Genomic DNA, 20810 nt, shown 5'->3' with positions numbered 1-20810 from the left:
AAGGAAGAAAGGGAGAGAAGAAAGAAAGGGAGGGAAAAGAAGGAAGAAAGGAAAAAGAAAGATGGAAGACCAATGGACCTTCTTCTTTGGACACAAAGAACAGAGCAGGAGAGATAGGTGGTCCTTTAATTTTATAGGCCTCTCCTAGAGGCTCTAAGAGACAAGGAGGAGGAGGGAGACAGACTCTACCATGACTATCTTAAAAAGAAAAACCAGAGAAGTCTATCATTCCCCTCTGCTTCCTCCTATGCTATACATGGTGGCCTGGTAGGGTCCCAACTCAACACAAAGACGCATGCACAGGAACAGAGACAGCAGGAAAGAGAGAGCAGCCATCTGTGTCTTGTACCAGGGCTCACACAGAGGGTTCCAGAAGCTTCCATCCTGTGGCAATGAGAAGCTGGCTTCCTCCATAACTCTTAGAACCAGCCCCATGGTTGACCTCACAGATGGAATGGCAGGCTTAGGAAAGGTCACGGGATCCACACAACCAACTCATGAAGCCAGCCCAGCAGAGACAGAGACAGGATCATGGAAGAGTGTGAGCGGCCGCCGTTCCCAGCAGCCGAACCCATTGGCTCAGACAGGCCTGTGAAGGCCTCCACAGGCCCTGCACTGCCTATCTGTAGCAGATGGCGTGGGAATCAGGCAAGAGGCAGCGGCAAGTGTGTGCGTGCACACACGTGCATGCGTGTGGCGTGAAACAGTTGTCATTGCACAGGGCACATGTTCATCTCAGTTCTACAGAGAAGTGGAGGTGGGGTGGTGGGGTGGGGAGGGTTGCCTTCCTGTGCTGTTTTTCTGTTTTGGTTTGTTTTGTTCTTTGATGTGCTGGAGTTGATACTGACTTATTACGAGAAGCAGTGCACGTAGGATTAGAAATAGTGGTAGCTCTGTTGTGGGTTCTTTGTTTTGTTGTGTGTATTAGACTGGTTGCCTGGGTTTTCCTATCTAAATCTTAGGCTCCTCAACTAGATTTTGGAACTTATGAGGAAATAATGGTTTTCTGCTGATTAGTGTCATAACAATCATTTAACATTTGGACAAAGACTCTGCTGAATTTCAGTTAATTCACATAAAAAACAATGTATATGTGAGGAATCATTTTTTTCAACAGCGATCAAAAGCACACTGCGTAAAGTCATTTAGTTTGTAATTCAAGAGCTTTATGTATTTGTGTGTGTGTGTGTGTGTGTGTGTGTGTGTGTGTGTTGTGTGTTGTGTGTGTGTGTGTATGTGTGTTTGCTTGCCTGCCAGTACTAAGGCTTGAACTTGGGGCTTGGATGCTATCCCTTAGCTTTTATAAGGCTGATGCTCTTCCACTTGAGCAGCCCCCCTTTCTGGCTTTCTGCTGGTTAATTGGAGAAGAGTCTCACAGACTTGTCTGCCCAGGCTGGCTTCGAACCCTCATCCCCAGATCTCAATCTCCTGAGTAGCTATGATTGTAGGCACGTGCTACTCGTGCCCAGCTACAGCTTAAGTTTTCAACTCAGTTTGATCCGCAGCCATTTTGTTTTTCTGAATTCCTTCTTCAGGACAAGAACAGAGAGATGTGTCTGCGGGGTGGGATACTGCCTGTATTGGGGTCAGCCAAGGAGCTATGTTGTCAAAGGAGCAGATGAAAGAGCCGGGCTCTTCAAAGCCCTTGCTTCCCCCACAGTCTGCATTGCCTTGCATTACTGGCTGATTGGAGAACTAGACAGGAGTCACCCCTGCAGGAGGATTGGGCCTATTTGTGGGTCTTCATGCCCTGAGATTATGGAAGATGAATGACACTGATAAAGCTGTGGTTCCAGGCCATCAGACACAAGTCAAGGAAGACTGGAAAGAACCCATGATGATATATTATGGAGGCCCATAATATATAGTGTGGAAGCTAGCCTTGGCTGGCAGGAGATACTATATTGTTAGCCCATGTGCTTGAGTTTGGGGGCTCCCCTGGCCTTAGTATGATAGAGGATCTATATAAATGCAGTGCCAACTTCAAGCTCAGTCGCCTGTGCTTAAGGAACATTTCCTTTAAATGTATTTGTAAACTACACACTTAACCCTGTCTGAGTGTGGAAGTCATTGCTTCCCACAAGAAGGAAGTTCCTTTTCAGAGCTTTGCTCCTTTCACAAACATGCGCTTTGTCATGACTGGGAAAAGTCTAGTCTCGGAAAGAAAATGTCCTTTAGGAAAAAAAAAAAAGACATTTGTACACAGGTCATCCCAGGCTCCATTGGCCCTGTGCATGTTAGTTTCTGCTTTCTTTAGAAAACCTGTGTTTTGTGTCCAGAGCAAGTAGGAAGGAGAGTTGTTTGCTCCCTGGCACCTTGGCAGAGGTGTTAAGTTAGAGCAGTTAGAGGGAGTTTGCTTAGCTTGGGACTGCCAGGGAAGCCAAGGATGGAAAGGACTTCACTTGGGCTACCCTGGGCTGGATGTGTGCCACACCGACTTCCCATGTCATCTTCTTTGTGGGTCTTATGGTTTTCTTGGCTCAGGGTTGCCATTTCTTTACTCTGCTTTGACAGAATGATATGTCATTCATTCTTTGAAGCAGGCATAAATAGGCCAATCATGGTCCAGGTAAATGCCTGGGTCGAAAACAAGACCCTAGCAAGTGCAAGGCCCTGAGTTCAAGCGAAAAATGGCAATCACTCTAAAGGACTTGAGGCTCAGAATTTATCTTTATCAACTACATCTTAGTTAGAACTTTTCTACTTTTTAGAGGGACTACATTGGAGTAATTGATTAGCTAAAGCTCATGAGATCATCAAGCTGTGGCAGTGTCTCAAACGTCGAAGGGTGTGTATTATACCCACATTTCCCTACAACTCTTCCTGGGTTATAATGAACCAATGTTTAGTGTACTCTTTTGATGGATTTTCCCTACTTGATGGACAACAGGGTTTTTATTATTTAAGATAGTTGCTTTCTTGCTCTTGGGAAATCAGTCGGTTCTTATCATGACTTCTCACTGAAAAATCTGTGTTCTGGGTTGTTTGTGCTCCATTTATGGCTAAGTTTAAAACCCCAAATCTCAGCCCTGCTGCCTGAGTAAGTCTGAAAATCATTTCTTGATCAAAAATTAAAAAAAAACTATCTTGAACCATCATGAGATGGGCTAGATTATACAAGTCAGTCATGAGCTACTTAAGGGGGGAGGGGTGGTTGAAGACAAATAGGAGACATCAGAGGAAACAATTTCTTTGATACCAAGAAAGTCAGGCTGATTGCTCTTTGAGGCTGTGGGATCTGGACCCCCTGCTTCTGGTCCTACCTGAATCTCTCTATTGGTCATCTCTGATGTCAATTAACAATCCTGGGCGGGATCATCTGACAGAAAGCCTACTCGAAAGTTGAGGGGGTTAGGGCTTGGCTCAGGTGGTCAAGTGCCAGCCAACGAGTGAATACATCAGACCAAAAAAAAAAAGAAAGTTGATTACTTTCACTCAATTTACTTTTGCCTTTCAGATCCTTCTTGAATGTTTTTCTAAAAGCTAAAACTTCAGTCGGTCATTACCTGACCCAGACTGTACATACTGGTCATGAAGAACCATCACCTGTGTGTCTGTTGTACATTCTTGCCCTCTGCTGCTCCAGGCTACCTGGCAGCCGATGGGTTTTTCATTGACCTCAGCCGCTGCTTCAGAAAAATGAAAAAAAGTTTAAAAAGCCAGGAAATCCTGCCAACGTACACATTGGGAAAGTTTGGGCCAATTGCAGAGTGTTTCATTAGTTGCTCTGGAGAAAATGCCTGGCCTGGTGCAAAAGGGGTGAAAATTCTCGGAGAGAATTCAGAAGCTCCCTGCCGGCCAGCGTGGGAATGGTGCTGTTTTGCTGATCTCTCTATTCTTGTTTTATCCCATAGCCTCAGACCATACAGCAGACTCTCAAAAGGACGCTGCAATATTATGAGCATCAAGTGATTGGGTGAGTAGAAAATGGATTTTGGTCATTAAGGGAGACAAATTAGAGTGAATTTCCTCAAACACAGCTGGGATCGTGTGGTTATTCTGGTGTCCTGAGCCTCCTTTTCACATTGGCAGAGTTCTCAAAGTGTGGGGTGGGGACAAAGTGGGTCCCTTGGAGTGCTTCCCTTTGGTTTATGAATTCTTGTGTATGTGTTTGCACACATGTGTGAGAACATGCACCAGTCAGTCCTGGGCCTTGAATGCAGGGCCTGGGTGCTGTCTCTGAGGTTTTTCCCTCAACACTTTGAATCACACCTCCACTTCTAGCTTTTTGGTAGTTAATTCATGATAAGAGTCTCACAGACTTCACTGCAGGGCTGGCTTTACACTGTGATTCCCAGATCTCAGCCTCCTGAGTAGCCTAGGATCACAGGCATGAGCTACTGTGAATTTAATTCTATTAAGTGACATCCCCTTTTGATATTGTTTTCCCCTCCCTTTTTGCTTTCTGTCCTTTAAAATTTCAAGATTGAATCTCGTAATTTTGCCTCATGATGGTTATAAGGGTTATCAGTCTTACTGGGGGGGCTATGAATGGGAGAATTCAATTATAATAACACTTATTCTACTTATATGTAGAATTCAATTATAATAACACTTCAAGGATTATTACTAATGGAGCTACAGTCTTGTGCTGCTACCTATTTTCTTCATTTTCCCATTTCTCCAAGTTCTTATCATAGAGTGTGAAGTCAGATTTAATGTCCAAAGATGGGAATTCAAAGTCTTATCAGTGCATAGAACTTTGTGTGTATGTCTATGTGTGTGATCATGGGGCTCAAACTCAGGGTTCTGTGCTGAGGAGTTTTGTACTTAAGGCTGGTACTCTACTACTTGGGCCATGCTTCCATTTCCCACTTTTTTGCTGGTTGGTTGGAGATAGGAGTCTCTCAAATGTTCCTGCCACAGGGCTGATTTTGAACCTTGATCTTCAGATCAAGTCTCTTAAGTAGACAGGATTATAAGCATGAGCTACTGGCACATAGCTCATAGCTTAAGCACACATAGAATTTTCAATAAGTAACTTTATTTCTTTTGTAAAATGTGATGATGGTGTTGATGATGATGATAATGATAACTCAATGGAGGTTTACATATCATGACTAAATAGGCTAATTTCAATGAAAGTACTTTGGGCTGACTCTAGTAGAAAATGGTGAACACATATAAAAGTTACTTTCTTGAATAACGTAGCTATAAAGATTAAATTCATTGACATTGAAGTCCATTTTAAAAAAGTCACCTTGTTAGTGTTTTTTATGTGCATTTGTCTTTGTGGGGAATTAAGGTTCAAATTCTGGCTTGTCCTGAAATATCATCAAGAATCATTTTATACTCTGGGTAAGTCTTTGCCATGGACATCAGGAGCATGGTTTAGGCTATGGCGATGTGACATGATTGGTAGTTGTTTTTTCATTTTTAAACAAAATTAAAGGGAAGGAAACCAATGGAAAGATAATTCCAGTACCTAGTACAATGCCACATAACTGTAAGTGCTTGATGATTATGTTAATTGTCATTTCAAAGGGAATTGCTTTGAAACTTTGTCAGGCTAATTCTCAAGAGTGCAGTACTAGCAAAAACATACTATTTAAACTCATGAGATGGCTTTTAGTTTGAGGCCATTAGTGATTTCAAACGGTTTATCCTAATGGAGCTAAAGAATGTCAAATTAATCTTTCCCCACACATTCTAAAATAAAACTTAATCACTCTCATTGAGTTTGCTACTTTGAAAAGTATGGTGTATAGATCGCAGTAGATAATACACTTAGAGCTATTCCTACTGTGGGGACCCTCTGGCCTATTAACAAAATAAGACCCTCAAAATCACCCTGCCAAGGCAATGGTAGGCAGGACTCAAAATTCAATTAATATGGGAGCTTTTGCATAGCAATATAAACACCAATACTAGCCATCATCACTTCCCAAATATCCCCTGACAAAAAATGTTCTCCATCTGATATATTCAATACTGAATATTTGTTTGCTCTTATGTTCACTCTTGTTGCCATTCATAATATTTTTAGGACAGCACCAGTCATTCAACTTAAATCTTTTTTTTTTTTTTTGGAGTCCGGTCGTGGGGCCTGAACTCTGGGCCTGGGCGCTGTCCCTCAGCTCTTCAGCTCAAGGCTAGCGCTCTACCACTTGAGCCACAGCCCACTTTCGGCTTTTTTTCTTTTTGCTTATGTGGTGCTGAGGAACCGAACCCAGGGCCTCAGGCATGCAAGGCAAGCACTCTACCACTGAGCCACCTTCCCAGCCCCTCAACTTAAATCATTTTTCTGGGGTTATGAACATTCTTTCTACTTTGAGAACCAATAACTAACGATATAGTCTTATCTGTGAACTAAACTAAGTCTTCAAGGGCAATTGGGACTCTTTTTCTTTTTCCTTTTGTCAGTACTGGGGTTTGAAACTGGGATCTCATGTTTGCTACACAGGTGCTTTGCCACTTGAGCCAGAACCCCAGCCCCTTTGGGCTATTGTTCATTTCTTGGAGAGAGTATTGCATTTATTTTCTTGGAGCTAGCTCCAACTACTCTCTTCCTACCTGTGCCTCTTTGTAGCTAGGATTATAGGCGTAAACTACACACCTGATTTGTTGGTTGAGGGAAGGTCTTGCTGTTTTCTCTGGCTGGCTTTAAGCTGAGATCCTCTTGATCTCCGCCTCCCAAGTAGCTGGGATTACAGGTGTGAGTCATCACACTGCGCTATAGTGGATGACTGAAATAAATAGATAACCAACCTGTATTGTGATAATTAGCAGAGTGGTTGCCTCAACTTTGCTGCTCTCTGTGTAGACATGCTCTGTGGCAGTTTTTGTTCTGAAAGTTTCTTTCCTGGTTTTGCTCATGGCAAACACAACAAAAAGAGTAAGGGTAATTTGACTCTAGTATAAGGAGGTATCTCCATGTCCCATTGGATCCAGATAGGCCTATGAGCCTATTTTTGGGTGTTGGCTAACTTCCTGGGGTCTAGGAACCTTCATTCACTGCTTTTATTTGCATTGGCTCTGCTTTCTATGTCTCTTTAAAAACTGAAAAAGCCGAGCAACTAATGTCACTAACACCTCAACTAAAAGGCGTTCACACCTATATGTTTTTCCTCTGAAGAAAAGACAATTTAAGGCTTTTTAATCTCCGTGATAAGGAATGTGTTTCCTTACAGTTAGGGGATTTCAGGCAATGGAGGGTAAGTGCTGATAAACATGATTTGTCTTATTTGTAGAGGTGTGTGTGTGTGGGGGGGGGGATTGAAGCAGATGTTTTCCTATTTCTGACATTGGGTTTTGCCTAAGGCCTGTCTTAAAACAGTTCATTTTAGGTATTGTATGGAGTCAGGACAGGTAACAGAGTAACTGAACTAGCCCTCCTCTTTTTTTATTTAACAAATTTTATTGTAAAGGTAAAATACAGAGGGGTTGTAGCCCTTCTCTTTTTGAATTTCTTAATTTACACCCTTCAACCATGGGCCTTCCCTAGTTTCCATTCCTTTCCCCAAACTTGCCCTTAGATCCAATTTCTCTGTCAGAGCTCTAGCATAGTGTTCTAAGCTTCTAAGCTATTCAAAGTCTCCCAGAGAGAGGATTGGGAGGGAGTAAAATAACCTCTCTGTGCCTCATCTTCATTGTCTTTAAACATTAATTCTACTCCTTAATTTATGCACTTATTCATTTATGTATTCACAGAGATCACTTGCATCGGGGAAGAGTCCTAGAATCATTTATTTATGCTCTGTGATCCATCTCATCTCTACGGGGATCTTCATCTCTCATGGAGTTGTAAAATTCATAGTTGTAGTACTGCCACCTTCCCGCCACCTTTTTTTTTGCAAATCCTGAGGCTTGAACTTGGGGCATGGGGCTCTGTCCCTGAGCTTCTTTGGCTCAAGGTTAGCACTCTATCACTTGAGACACAGTGGCACTTCTGGCTTTTTTCTGAGTAGTTGGTTGGAGATGAGAGTCTCATGGACTTTCCTGCCTGGGCTGGCTTCAACCACGAACCTCAGATCTTGGTCTCCTGAGTAGCTAGGATTACAGGCCTGAGCCACTAGCACCCGGCAAGAGCTTTTAGTTACCTTTGTTTTCCATATATCCTTAATATGCTACCTTTGTGTGTGAGACTGATCTTATAGTACACAAGGTTGTGGTGTGTAGCACATTGGTGCCAACGTTGGCATCTTGTTCGTGTAGCTGTCTTCATCCCTTAACTAGAGACAAGAAAAAGTGCAGGTTATATTTTGGTTTGTTAGACTGTACTAGTGTTTGAACTCAAGGTCTCACACTTGCTTGGGTTGACTTGGTTGGTGATGTTCTACTATTTGAAACACAGCTCTAGCACAGCTTTTAGCTGGTTAGTCTCACAGACTTTTCTGCCCAAGCTACCTTCTAACTCTGGTAGTTACAGCTGGGTGCCAGTGACTCATGCTTTTTAATTCTAGACGTTCAGGAGGCTGACTCTGGGGATCATGGTTTGAAGCCACCCTGGTCAGGAAAAGTCTGTAAGACTCTGATCTCCAACCAGCAAAAAAGCTGGAATGTGAGGTGTGGCTCAACTGGTAGGATGCCAGCCTTGAGTAAAAAGACCGAGGGATAGAGTCCAGGTCCTGAGTTCAAGCTCCAAGACCAACACACATAAAAGAGTGGGGTAGAACAACAGGGTTAGAGTAAAGTTTCAATGAAACCTTGAGGACATGACTAAGATAATCATGCTTTACCATTACTAGGCTTTATGAGCATGCTTCATAATCAAGTAAACAACTTATTACAGTTCCCACTACAACTAAGAATGCAACAATTGCTGGTTGCATTCTTAACCCCATGTTTGGTACCTATTTGGCACTGTAGTTTTGAACTTATTGTCTTTCTCTTTCTCTTCTTGCTTTCTTTTCTCTCTTTTTCTTGGCTGTCTAGAATTTAGTTGTTTAACTTCAGTAGCTGGACATAGCTAGTTCATATTACAGCTATTTTTCTCCTTGCTAATTACTTTCACTTTTGATTATTTATTTGCAATCTCAATTTTTGTCCTCTGAGTGCCTGACTTAACTACACACATTTACATTGCCTGATTCCTATTGGTACATGACTGTGCTATTGTGACAGAGCAGTGTAGATGGATTTCCTTAGTAAGCAGCCTTGGGAAACACATGATAATCAGTATTGCTGAGATCTCTTGCTCATCCATTAGCTAACTTAACCAATACAGCTTAAAGAATGCGAATCCAGACTCTGCCTCATCGTTGTGTTAGGAACTGGGTGTGGGCTTGGTGGTGCATATCTATGATCCCAACACACCTGAGACAGAGGATTGTGAGTTCCAGGCCAGCCTGGGCTACATAACAAGACCCTGGTCTCAAAACCATCACGAAGAAGAAAATGAGAGTAGTGTTTCCTGTAGTCATTTGAAATTATATTCTACCACTCTGATTATCACTGTGGGTTCAATGTTTGTTTTACACAGCCAACCTTCTGTTATCCTTTTCCTTTTGACAATGCATGAGGAATTAAACCAAAATAATCCCAATAGAATGTTGGAAGTGCAATTAAGAGTGGGCGAGACCTGGTTAGTTTGGAAACAAACTTCAGATATATTGCTTAGGCTCCCATGATCAGATTTTTTTTGGCTGTAAATTAGCTTCTCTTCCATCTATTTACAGTAAAGAACTATATATTTTTTGAACAATAACAAGTTAGACTGCTACATTATCCGCTGCTTAACTGTGTTTGAAGAAATATTGCTGAGTATACTACCTGCCTTATTTAATTCTACGCAGGCAGTTCATAGGTCAATTGCAGTGAGCTCACATTATAGATAAGGACAGGGAGGATGGCAGCCAAAATAAATATGCTATACAAGGTCTTGGAAAGGTATGTTTTCTTACTAGGCATTTTAAAGTATAATTACTCTCAAAGTGTAGATACCCACAGGTTATGTATGCTTGGTTAGATGTATGAGTGCATTTGCAAATACTTTCAAAAATGTCTCCATCTGCTGATTTTTACTTTCCTCTTAGTTATAGGGATGCTGAGAAGAACTTCCACAATATCTCTAACAGATGCTCCTATTCGGACCATTCCAACAAAGAGGAAGTTGAAGACGTCTCAGGAATCCTCCAGTGTACCGCGAATATACTCGGTATTTTAACTATGTGTGTGTCTGGTTGGCAGAGGATGGGAAAGAGGGGAGGGGAAGAGGAAGGGCACCAGTGGTTTATTTTCTGTTTGGGCGATTTGAAGAGCTGTGGCAAATGGAGATGCAATCCTTGTCTTCACGTACTTTAACTCTGCTCAAGACTTTTGAGCGCAAGTTACTATGCTTGCCATTTTCCTGCAGATGGAAAAAAAGCAACAACATTCTAACAGAACTATTTACTTTCCTAGCTGTTCATCCGTGAGCGCTCTTTGCTTCCTATTATCTGAATTTCTCTGGCCCTAACTCTGAGCTGAAAAGATCTCATTTGGCTCTTAAAGTCATACCCTGTTATTTCTGGGAGACCCTGGGTTAAAGCTGAACTTGTGATGGATTCTACAGTGCAGAGGTCACTTTCTTGACCATCATTGAAATTTCTACTGAATTGCCCTGCCTGGGTCTGGAGAAATGTACATATTGGAGACACAAGTAGGCATCTTCTAGTTTTTGTTTTTGTTTTGGATGGTTCCAACAAGGTGGAAAGTACTGTTCTAAATGGCACTGAATTCTGCAACCTTAAGACAACTGAGCCATCCTGTGGTACTATCTGGAGGTCTTGGGGTGTGAGAGCTGTACTGAATTCCATGCAGCATTGATTCGCATGTGCCTTCCAGGACAGAAACTATAGAAAGCCATCTCAATTTTAGGATGATGTAGCAGGAATACTTTCTGCCCTAGAACCTCACAGCTTTTCTGTTTAAAAAAGTACCTCTTTGTTTGCAGTTCTTTTGGGGATCTTCCTTTTTTTTTTTTTGTCCTGACTCTGATACGCCAGGGGTGCTGGCGTAGGTGGGAGCATGGCAGTTCTGAGTGGCTGGCTCTGTACAGAAAGCAGTGTCACGTGACCTTCAGATCAGGTGATGGGTGGCGGGGTTTATTTTCCTGTATGGGAAATACTTTTCTCTGGAGATTTCAAGTCCTTTCTACCAATAAGTGCTAGGTGAGCTCAACCTATCCATCTCCAGAGTGGTCTAAGTCTGTGATTTCCACTTATCTTTGGAGAGCGTCAGTAGAAAACTGAAGGATTGAAATGAATGACTTCTTTCATCTACTTCTTAACCTCATACTGGGTTGCCCTAGAGCCTGGAAACCTGTTTGCTTGTTTCTGCACTTAAGTATTTCTTATGCTTTAGTTACCACCCCAAAGACTGGAAGACCTCAGTCAGAAAATAACACAATCGCAAATGTTTCTCTTCCCAAAAGGACCATTTCTGACTGCTTGGTGCAAGGTTTTACAGGATTTGGGGTTGAAACTTGAGTTTAGGCTCACCACAGTGGCTCATGCTTCTCTTTTTAGGAGTTTAGAAAATGGTTGTGTCTATTTTCCTATGTTTTCAAATTAGGAGTATCAAATGTAGTCTGCTTCTTGCCTTCTAGTCACCTCTTTCTGATGCCCTGGTAATGTAGCCCATTGCTCTAAAGGGGCCTTTAGCTTTAGCTGGGGAAAAGACGATGTGAACGAAGTCAGCTATAAGCAAGGCCTTTCCTGCTGGAAGGTTTTAGCGTTAAAGTTATTGCATTGTTTGCTTCATAATGCCTTTTGCTTACTGAAATGATCTAACTCTAGCCACCTGAGAAATACAAACCTGTTTTTTAAAAGCTACAATATGAAATGTCTGTTTCTAGTTCATATTAGATAGTGAAAACTGTGTTTATATTTCTGTAAAGCATGACATTTTGCATTCTTGTGGAAAGTGTCATGGTTGAATGGTTTGATGAACTAGGTTTTCAAGGATCTATATTATGTTTGCTGCAGAAATCTTACTGCTTGGCGCCAGTGCTTGGTGTTAAGTGGTATAGGACAGGGGAGAAAGGGAATGAGAATTAAGAACCACACTCTCTTCTTTGCCATCGTGAGTTAAAATAGAAACGTAGTTATGACTGTTTCAGTTTCAACAAGTTTTGATGCTATTAAGAGGGATGTGGGTGTTTGCGCTAGAGAGCTGCAAGAGCTATGGGATGGGGGAGGTGACATCGGAAAAGAACATTGATCATAGGTCACAGATCAGGCAGACTGAACGTATTTCCCAACAGAAGCTTTGTTATTTTTACTATGTATCTGCTAAGTATTGCATGACACATTTGTTTATCCTGTGCTGGTTAAGCGCCTTTTTCTCTCCCAGTAATCAAGAAGGGCATGAGTCGGGAAAGGACATTGGTTAACAGTTTCTCTATTTCGAAGGTTTCTCTCAGGTTTAATGTTTAAGGTTTCAATGTTTTGTCTTCTTCAAAAAGTTAACACATTTAAAGTCAGGACGGAACCATGCTATCAAGGGATTGCTTTGTTTGGAAAGCTCTAGAGAGGCTGAAGGAGGCACTGATCTTTGGGCCTCACACCTGCCAGTGTTTTCTGAAATGCTGTGAAATTGTAGCTTGTTATTTCTTTATTTATTTTTAAAAAAGGACCACAGATTCTGAAGTCTAGCTGCTATCAAACTTGCAGTGTTGTTTATTTTTATGTTTATGTTTATTTTTAATCAGTAACAGTGGATAGTATATACATCTTCATGTACATACTTGTTCTTTCTTCGTGAATTTTGGATGTCCACTTAGGAGCCTTCTCGTTGGAAAGATCTGAACAAGCCTTGGATCAGTGTCTTACTTCATACATGTCTTTTCCCCAGTGTTATTCTGGCAACAGATAGAAGTCCAAGAGGGGCTGATTAAAATGAGGGGAACCAAACTCAATTCTACAATGGTGCCTTTCCTCATTTCTTGCTCAACTTTCTTTTCTGATGGGCTGAGGGTATTTAGTGGTCAAGTGCCATGTTTATCTTTTTGTTTTTTTGAATGATCAAATCTTTGATAGAAAATGGCTTAATATTGTCATATAACCCATTTACATCGCTAGATTACCTATAACATTGGATAAAAGCTGCAGAAATATCAGAACTTTTCAATAGCAATAATTAGAGAAGACACGTTTCTCTTTTTGAATTCTGCCAGCCAGGGCAAATCTCCTGGCTAGATAGGCATCTTAAGAGATAGGGTTTGAAAGACAAAGTGAGGCTGAGGATCTGTCCAGGGGGAAGGGAACTGAAGACAAAAAACAGGCCAGTGCCAAGTGATCCTATTGGATCCTGGACCAGGGGAAAATTTGCATGTTTTGGGGACATTACATGAAATACGAAGATAAACTGAGTATTAGAGGATAGCATTGTATGAAAAAGCACTGACACATTTAGGTGTGTGTGTGTGTGTGTGTGTGTGTGTGTGTGTGTGTGTGTGTGTGTGTGTGTGTGTGTGTGTGTGTGTGTGTGTGTGTGTGTGTGTGTGTGTACAATGAGAGAGAAGGGAAAGAGGAAGGAAAGGAGGAGAAAACCAGAGAAAGAGAAAAAAAATAAATGGGGCTTTTTTTTTTTTTTTTTTTTTTTTTTTACAAATTGGTGAAACTTGGGAAAGGAATATGGGAATTAAAAAAAAATCCTGCAACTTATCTCTAAGTCTGATATTTAAAAAAAAACTGTGGGATTACAGTTAAACTTAAAAATAGATTATAAGTCCCAACGTATTTTTGTTTCTATCAGGTTGTAGTCTCAAAAAAAGAGAAACAACACTGTAGAAAACTAAAATAGCAAAATAGGTTTGTGATTTGGCAGTCTACTTGTATACTTAAGCGCCTTTTGCTTTTCTTAGTGTCTATAATCGGTGTCTAGATCAGATCCCATTGGATAGGGTTGAAAGCGTGAGAGACATCAAGTTTTATGGTTCACTTGTGACTTGATGTAGTGATGTGACAGACATCAAGCTTTGTGGTTCACTTGTGACTTGATTTAGTGATGTGGATCATGGAAATGAGATTGATGTAGTGGTGATGATTCTATCATTTTCCTAATATTCTATCAGAAGAGCTGGTTGGCTCATCCATGTTCTAGACTGTATATTTTTTTCATCTTAGAAAATTCTGTGTCCAGCTAGGCACTGGTGGTTCAGGAGGCTGAAATCTGAGGATCATGATTTGAAGCAAGCTGAGGCAGGAAAGTCTGTAAGATTCTTACCTCCAATAAACTACTCAGAAAAAGCCAGAAGTAGTGCTGTGGCTCAGGTGGTAGAGCACTAGCTTTGTGCACAAAGAGGCCCAGTGCCCTAAATTCAAGCCCCAGGGCCAAGGAAAAGAAAAGAAAAAGAAAAAGCTGTGTAATAATGAATATACATACATCAGAATAAAATAAAAATAAAACGGTAGACAACCTCTGTTGCCTAAGTTTTCTGTTTTCTTGATCAGATAGTGACAGTCACACTAGGATTTCAGTTTTTTCTCAGAATCCTTTTACTATTAGATAATTTTCAGCTTCCCTAATACTTGGTGTGATTTGCAAAGCCTCATCAATCATTGACATATTCTCCTCTGTAGATTCTGATTTTTTTTTTGGATTGCTTTTCTGACATTTTAAATACCAGGGTAGATTATTTTTCATAGCCTGCTATCAGTCATTAGATAGCATTGCCATGTGCTATAAAAGTGCTTCTATATTTAGTAGCAGTGCTTTGTTCGTTTCCTTACAGCAGTGAGCAAGTATGGTTAGTTCAGTAGAATTTTCACTTGAAGAGGGACATCATGCTAAGTAGTTGTTGAGAGGTTAAATCTAATTGAAGGGTATGTAAAATGAACTATTTAGAAGATGACAAATACCTCTGTTACGATATGGATAGTTAAAATGATTCCTAGCACCCAGATATAAAACTTAAGGACCTATAACAGAGATTTGTATTAGTAAGTCATCTTTAGATTTCAAACTTAATAAATGCACAGGTAAATGTCTCAGGTCCACTCAGTTCTCCTCACCTCTCTTCCCTCCAACCTCAATACTTTGATGTTACCTGGGACCTCACCATCCTAACCTTGTGGTAACAAAAATTTTAATTAGATAATGAAGTGAATATAGCCTAGACAACCAGGAGACAGACCTAATAATAGCCGTAATCACAGATCATTATTTCCCCCCCTCACCTTTATATAAATCTTAGACAAATAGGATTTGTGGGATAGACCAAATGATATTTACACCTGGTGACTTGATTGAGGTTGGCCTTATTTGTATCTTATGTAAGTTCTGAATAGTGACACAGGATGCTAATGATAGGTTGTACTGTAGGGTAGGTCTATAGACAGCAGAGATCTAAAAATAAGATTGTCCATGTTTGGAGATTTGCACTCAGAACAAGGTTGCCATAGTCACAAGGCTAAAAAAAAAATCTCAAATATCTATTTGTCTTTTAGGGTACCCAGGCCAACCATTCCACTGTTAATGGGTTAGAAAAAAAACAAGCTATGCTGACCTTTGACCTCCTTCTGGAAGCTGGAAGGGAAATAGCAACACTATTTTGGCAAGGCTGAGAATGCTCTAAGAAGAGAAAAGCCAGTGGACTTTTCTACTTTTAGTTGTGCCTTTTTCCTGCAGCAGAGCAAAGCAGCATTTCGGTTTCATTGTGTGCAAATGCAAGATCTTGCCGCTCGGTAATATCTTTTTCCTGTCAAGGACTGGACTCAGTTGACCTTTTGGATAATACGTTTTTGTTTGCTTTCGGGTTTTAGGAAAGATCTCTCATATAAGCTTTTGTTTTCTTTGGGAGTTAGAGTGATAAAAATTTATGGGAATAAGAAGAAGTCAAAATTCAGACATTTTTTTTTTTGTTTTATAACTCTTTTGGGTCAGATAGCCTTAAATCATCCTAGGAGATGAAAGTACATCTTTGGTAGTGTCTCCTTCCTCCTCTTGGTTCGACTTGAGATGTTTTCCCCGGCTTCCCCTTTCTAGGAAGGAGAGTGACTTCTTTTTCGTCCCTGCTGATTCCCCCCTTTGGGTGTTTCATGGGAGACAAATGTAAATGGCAGGATACAGATGTTGGGATGAGCCAGATGTACGCACGCGCTGGGCCTTGACGAGACTGCTTGGATTTGGGAAGTGATTCTTGTGAGATGTTATTGGAAATGAGAAGAAGGAATGTTTTTTTTTAAATGCCACGTGGGTAGGACCTGCTCATGTATCTCACTGGCTACATCATGGAGGAGTATGGGAGCAATTGATTGGTTGTGACATGTGCCATGCCACCAATCACCAGTATAATCAACCAAATGCATGCTACACTTCTCCATGTACACGCCGCCATGCACCCATCTCTCCCAAAGGTGATGCTCAGTTGAAGATGATGACCGCCCCTAATAGAGGGAGACCATACCTGAGTCGAGGATACACGCAAGTTAGCTGTGTTTCTCCACTAGAATCTCCAAACAAGCTTTCAAAGTTTGTTATGGCCACCTTCATACCCTGTTCTTCAACCAAACCTGCTTCTGACATTCCTTTCTGTGAATTTGTGTACAAGTCCTAGTGAGATCGTATTAACTTAGGTTTTTTTTTTTTGGTTGATGATGAATCCCCCATCCCTTTTTTTGTGGTACTGGGATTTGAACCCAGAGCTTCATGCTTGCTAGGCAGGAACTCTACTGCTGAGCCACATCTTCAAGGCCAATTCTGAATATGGTTAGTGGCTACCACTTTACCTTGTTCCTCCCTGGCTCTTCCTTTTAGTCTCTTCTATGCTAATATCTGTATGGAAAGAATCCAACCCATACCCACATCTGTGAACAGCCTTCAGCCTTGCTACCACTGTCATTCTTGCTTTGGAAAGATACAAGACCCGAAAGTCACGGGCCTGACAGTATTTTTTATATTACCTACAACTCTGCCTTAGTGAGTTCGTTTGAATTTCATAAAAATCCAAAGAAACCTTGATATTAGTGTATGTATTTACACATTTATTGGGCTCTGGGTGCTGATTTTGTGTAGGTAACAGCCAAATGAAGCAAATGCTGCATTATGTATCTATACAGCACTCTCTCTTTTACTTTGGGTCTCTCACAAACATCTTATTCTAACTCTTGGGTCAAAGATACAATAATAAAGAAAAAAAATCTGTCATAATTCCTTAGTATCCTGGTGGTATGTCTTCCCATTAAATATATGTTTATAATATAATATATAAAACCATAGTGCCCATGGACTGAGAATCTTTATATCTTTGTCTAGATAATGGTTTATAGGTGAGATTTCTAAAGAGAAATGATACAAAACAAAAGGATAGAACATAAGACAATGACTTGATACTGTTGACTGATTTTTTTGAATATAAACCAGAGCAGCATGAAGCAGTCCAACCATAAGGAATGGTCAATTAAAATATGACAGCTCTGCTTGGGAGAATGTTAACCAGCTGTTTAAGTGAGAACTGTGCGCAGAGGTTATGTGACAGCAGGGGGAAATGCGTGTGATGGTGTTGGAGCTCTGCTTCTCCCAGAAACAGATTCTGAGATTTGCAAGGAGCCTATTAGACAGCCTCCTCAGGACTGGTGGTCCAACTAGACAAACACTCTTAGGATTTAAGGCCTGAGATGATCTCTGTGGTTTGCAGCCCTGCTGTCTGAGTCATCATTTTTTCTCTCTTTCCTTTCCTTTTTCCCCACAAAAATGAGCACATGTTTATACCCCAGTGATTTCACCAGGCTATGTTCCTGATTTGAAAAGTGTGGATGGGGCAGAGGGAGACGTTAAATTGCTGTACCTGTTTCAGCCCTACAGAGGTTCCAGCTGGTTTCTTCTGAACTCCCCCTGACTGAGACAAGAACATGGAGCTTTGGCAACCCAACTCTTTCCCTTAAAACTAGCTGTCTTGTTCCACAGAAAGAAAAGTGTTTGGCTATAAGCATTATGTACCTAACTATGTGAATAAAATATGGGTGGGTATGTATGAGGCGGGGGGGAGGGAGAGAGGGAGAGGGGGAAAGAAAGAGAGAGGGAGAGAGGAAGAAAAGAGGAGAGGAGAGAAAAGGAGAGGAGGAGAGAAGAGAGAAGAGTGAAGAGGAGAGAGGAGCGAGGAGGAGAAAGAAGAGAGGAGAGAGAAGAGAAAGAACAAAAGCAGAAGTGGAAGAATTCATAAGAAAATACCCCTGGGGCTGGGAAGGTGGCTCAGTGGTAGAGCGCTTGCCTTGCATGCATGAGGCCCTGGGTTCGATTCCTCAGCACCACATAAGCAAAAAAAGTAAAAGCCGGAAGTGGTGCTGTGGCTCAAGTGGTAGAGCGCTAGCCTTGAGCTGAAGAGCTGAGGGACAGCGCCCAGGCCCAGAGTTTAGGCCCCACGACTGGACCCCCCCCCCCCACCAAAAAAAAGAAAATACCCCTTTCACCAGGTAAATGAGACTAAACGGATTAGCAGTTTCCTTTATAATACAAGAGTTTAGGTACTCCTCATCTCCTAAATCTCTCTCCCTTCCTCCCTCCCTCCCTCTCTCTCTCTTTCCCTCCCTCCCTCCCCTTTTCCCTCTCTCCCTCCCCCCCCCCTGTATATGTGTGTGTGTGTGTGTGTGTGTGTGTGTGTGTGTGTGTGTATGCATGCAAATGTTAGGCTTTCCCATGCATTTTATTTGTGAAATTTGAAGCCATCAGATTAACTTTGAGATTCAAAACAAATATGAATAGTTGGTTTAAACAGGTTGCTAATCTCAGCTATTCCTACAGTGGCCTTACCTAGGATGCGAATGAGGAAATAGCTGTCTTGTCTTTCCTATATGCTCATTTTCACAGCTTCTTTAACCAGTCCAGCATCTTCTCCCTGCCTGATCAAAAGTGAACTGGGCATGAAAAATGTAAATGGCACAGGGAAAAAAAAATCAAATAAGGTCCTGGAAAAGTTTGTAGTGTACATCCTAGTGAGGAATAAGTACAGACATGCATTTCCCCAAGTTAAAGCACAGATACACAACAGACTGTAGCCCAGGTACAGGGCTTCTCATGATAGGTCTCTTTATCTGACACAGACTGCCTGTATCTCTCCTACTTTCTTGTCCTTCTAAAGTATAGCTTGTATTCATTGCGAATCACTCCTACCATTTGGGGCTTTTTATTCCCCCTAATGTTTCTGTGCTTTATCTATTTTAAACAATTCTTTAGTGCTGCCTTTAATGCATCCTGAATTAGTTCTTTGAAACTATGAAACGAGATGACAAAGGGAGAACACGAGAGTGAGTCTGAGGTACTTTAAAGGATTCCTGTGAAGAAGCTACTAGAGGGAGGTTTGTTCAAATTGCCACAGAAGGTAGAACTAGTGGACTCAAGTTTCAGGGCTTGATTTTCTTTTTGCCTCAAATGGAAGACGAAAGAAGCATGGTAATTTCTAGATAGGAAGAACAGATTTCCCAAGCTGCTTGAATGGATGGTAGGATGGGTTATGTAGTGAGACAGCTGTGTGTTATTAGAAACTGGGCCCGCTTTCCTGTGAAGTTCCAGCACAGGGAATGGCTGCCTGCATTGATGAATAGCGAAATGATGTATCTACGAATGGTCTCGCAGGCAAGTGCAGATACACAATCCTCGTGATGCCAGTCTCTGAGGGCATAAAAATATTAGAATTGCTTGCTTGTGAATGGTGTGAAAACACTATGCTATGCTGTTGTAATAAGCTCCACTGTGGATTTGTGGTAATGTATCATGGCTGTCATATTTGAAACCCAATGCCTGGACTTGGAGGCATGGTTCAAGTGGTCGAGCGCCAGTCATGAGCTGAAAAGCACCACAGAGAGTGTGAGGCCCTAAGTTCAAGCTCCAGAACCTGCACATGCACGCATGCACACACACGGGTAGACACACATACACAAAACAAAACCTGGTACTGTTTAACTGGAGAGCACATATTTCAGCTCTTTGGCTACCTAGTTTGATAGGAAAAGAATTCCGACTTGCACCAGCGTCCTTCCTTCACTACGGTCTAAAAGTGAAATCTTTTTAGTACCAGCTGGGCAGTGGCATAGCTCCCAAATCTTGGTTGGAGCCATTGAGGAGGGCAAGTAACAATTGAGCCATTTTTTTTTAAGCAGAGGAAAATCAAAGAAGTCTCAGCAGTGATTAACAGCGTGGAGCAAGACCCATGAGACTCCATCCTTGTGGAAATTTATGTTCTCTGGCTGCTGTGGCGATCAGTTTGGACAAGATGGTCAGTGGCAGAAGCCAGAATCCATGTATTGGCATAATAAGCACCCCTCTTCCTCCTCCTCTTCAGCTAGCGGGTATAAAAGACCCGTGCTTTTATCTGCAAGATGGCAATGCCTGGGAGTCCTTTCCACATTCCCATTTTCACCAGGTGGCAGATTGCATTTCAGAAGCCAGCCAGGTGTGGGGACAGAACTGAGTCAGGCAGCCCAGTGGGGCACCTCTTTGTAGTTCCCTGGCAGCTGTGGCACCGCTGCTGGGCTCCTGGCTTGGTGTCTTCCACAACAGGCCTTTGTGTCACTGAATAGGTTGCCGGCTTAGCAACGCACTGATGTTACATTTGCTGCCTTGAGTCTGTTCACTTCTTACTACTCAGCACCTACACCCAGTATTTGTTGGCAAAGGAAGAAGAATTCAGCTAATAAGGACTTACAACCACTAAGTTAGTATAGCTTGGTCAACCTGGAGTAAAAAGACTTGGCAGAGACTGAAGGATATGCAAAGCATTGACTGGAAGAATAACACATGCATGCCTACAGGAGTGCATATCTGCATATATGGTATCTACCTACCTATATCACATGATATGCATTTATCATACATGACATAAATCTATTATATATGATTATGCATATATATCATATGTAAATATTATTGAATAGTATATGTATAGTATATGC

At 41.6% G+C, this 20810-nt stretch overlaps 1 protein-coding gene across 1 annotated transcript in view; it reads left to right on the top strand.

The window, feature by feature from the left end:
• The window catches only part of LOC122104167 (guanylate cyclase soluble subunit alpha-2-like), a 61352-nt gene that overhangs the window by 25660 nt on the left and 14882 nt on the right, over window positions 1-20810 (top strand). Inside the window, exons 2-3 of the mRNA XM_042674871.1 lie at window positions 3855-3916; window positions 9975-10096. The gene's annotated coding sequence lies outside the window, so the exon portion shown is untranslated. The remainder of the gene's footprint in view (window positions 1-3854; window positions 3917-9974; window positions 10097-20810) is intronic.

This window comes from Dipodomys spectabilis, unplaced genomic scaffold, assembly GCF_019054845.1.
Source record: "Dipodomys spectabilis isolate Male_0828 unplaced genomic scaffold, ASM1905484v1 ptg000023l, whole genome shotgun sequence".
Classification (NCBI taxonomy): Eukaryota; Metazoa; Chordata; class Mammalia; order Rodentia; family Heteromyidae; genus Dipodomys; species Dipodomys spectabilis.
This window is presented reverse-complemented; position numbering and strand designations above follow the sequence as displayed.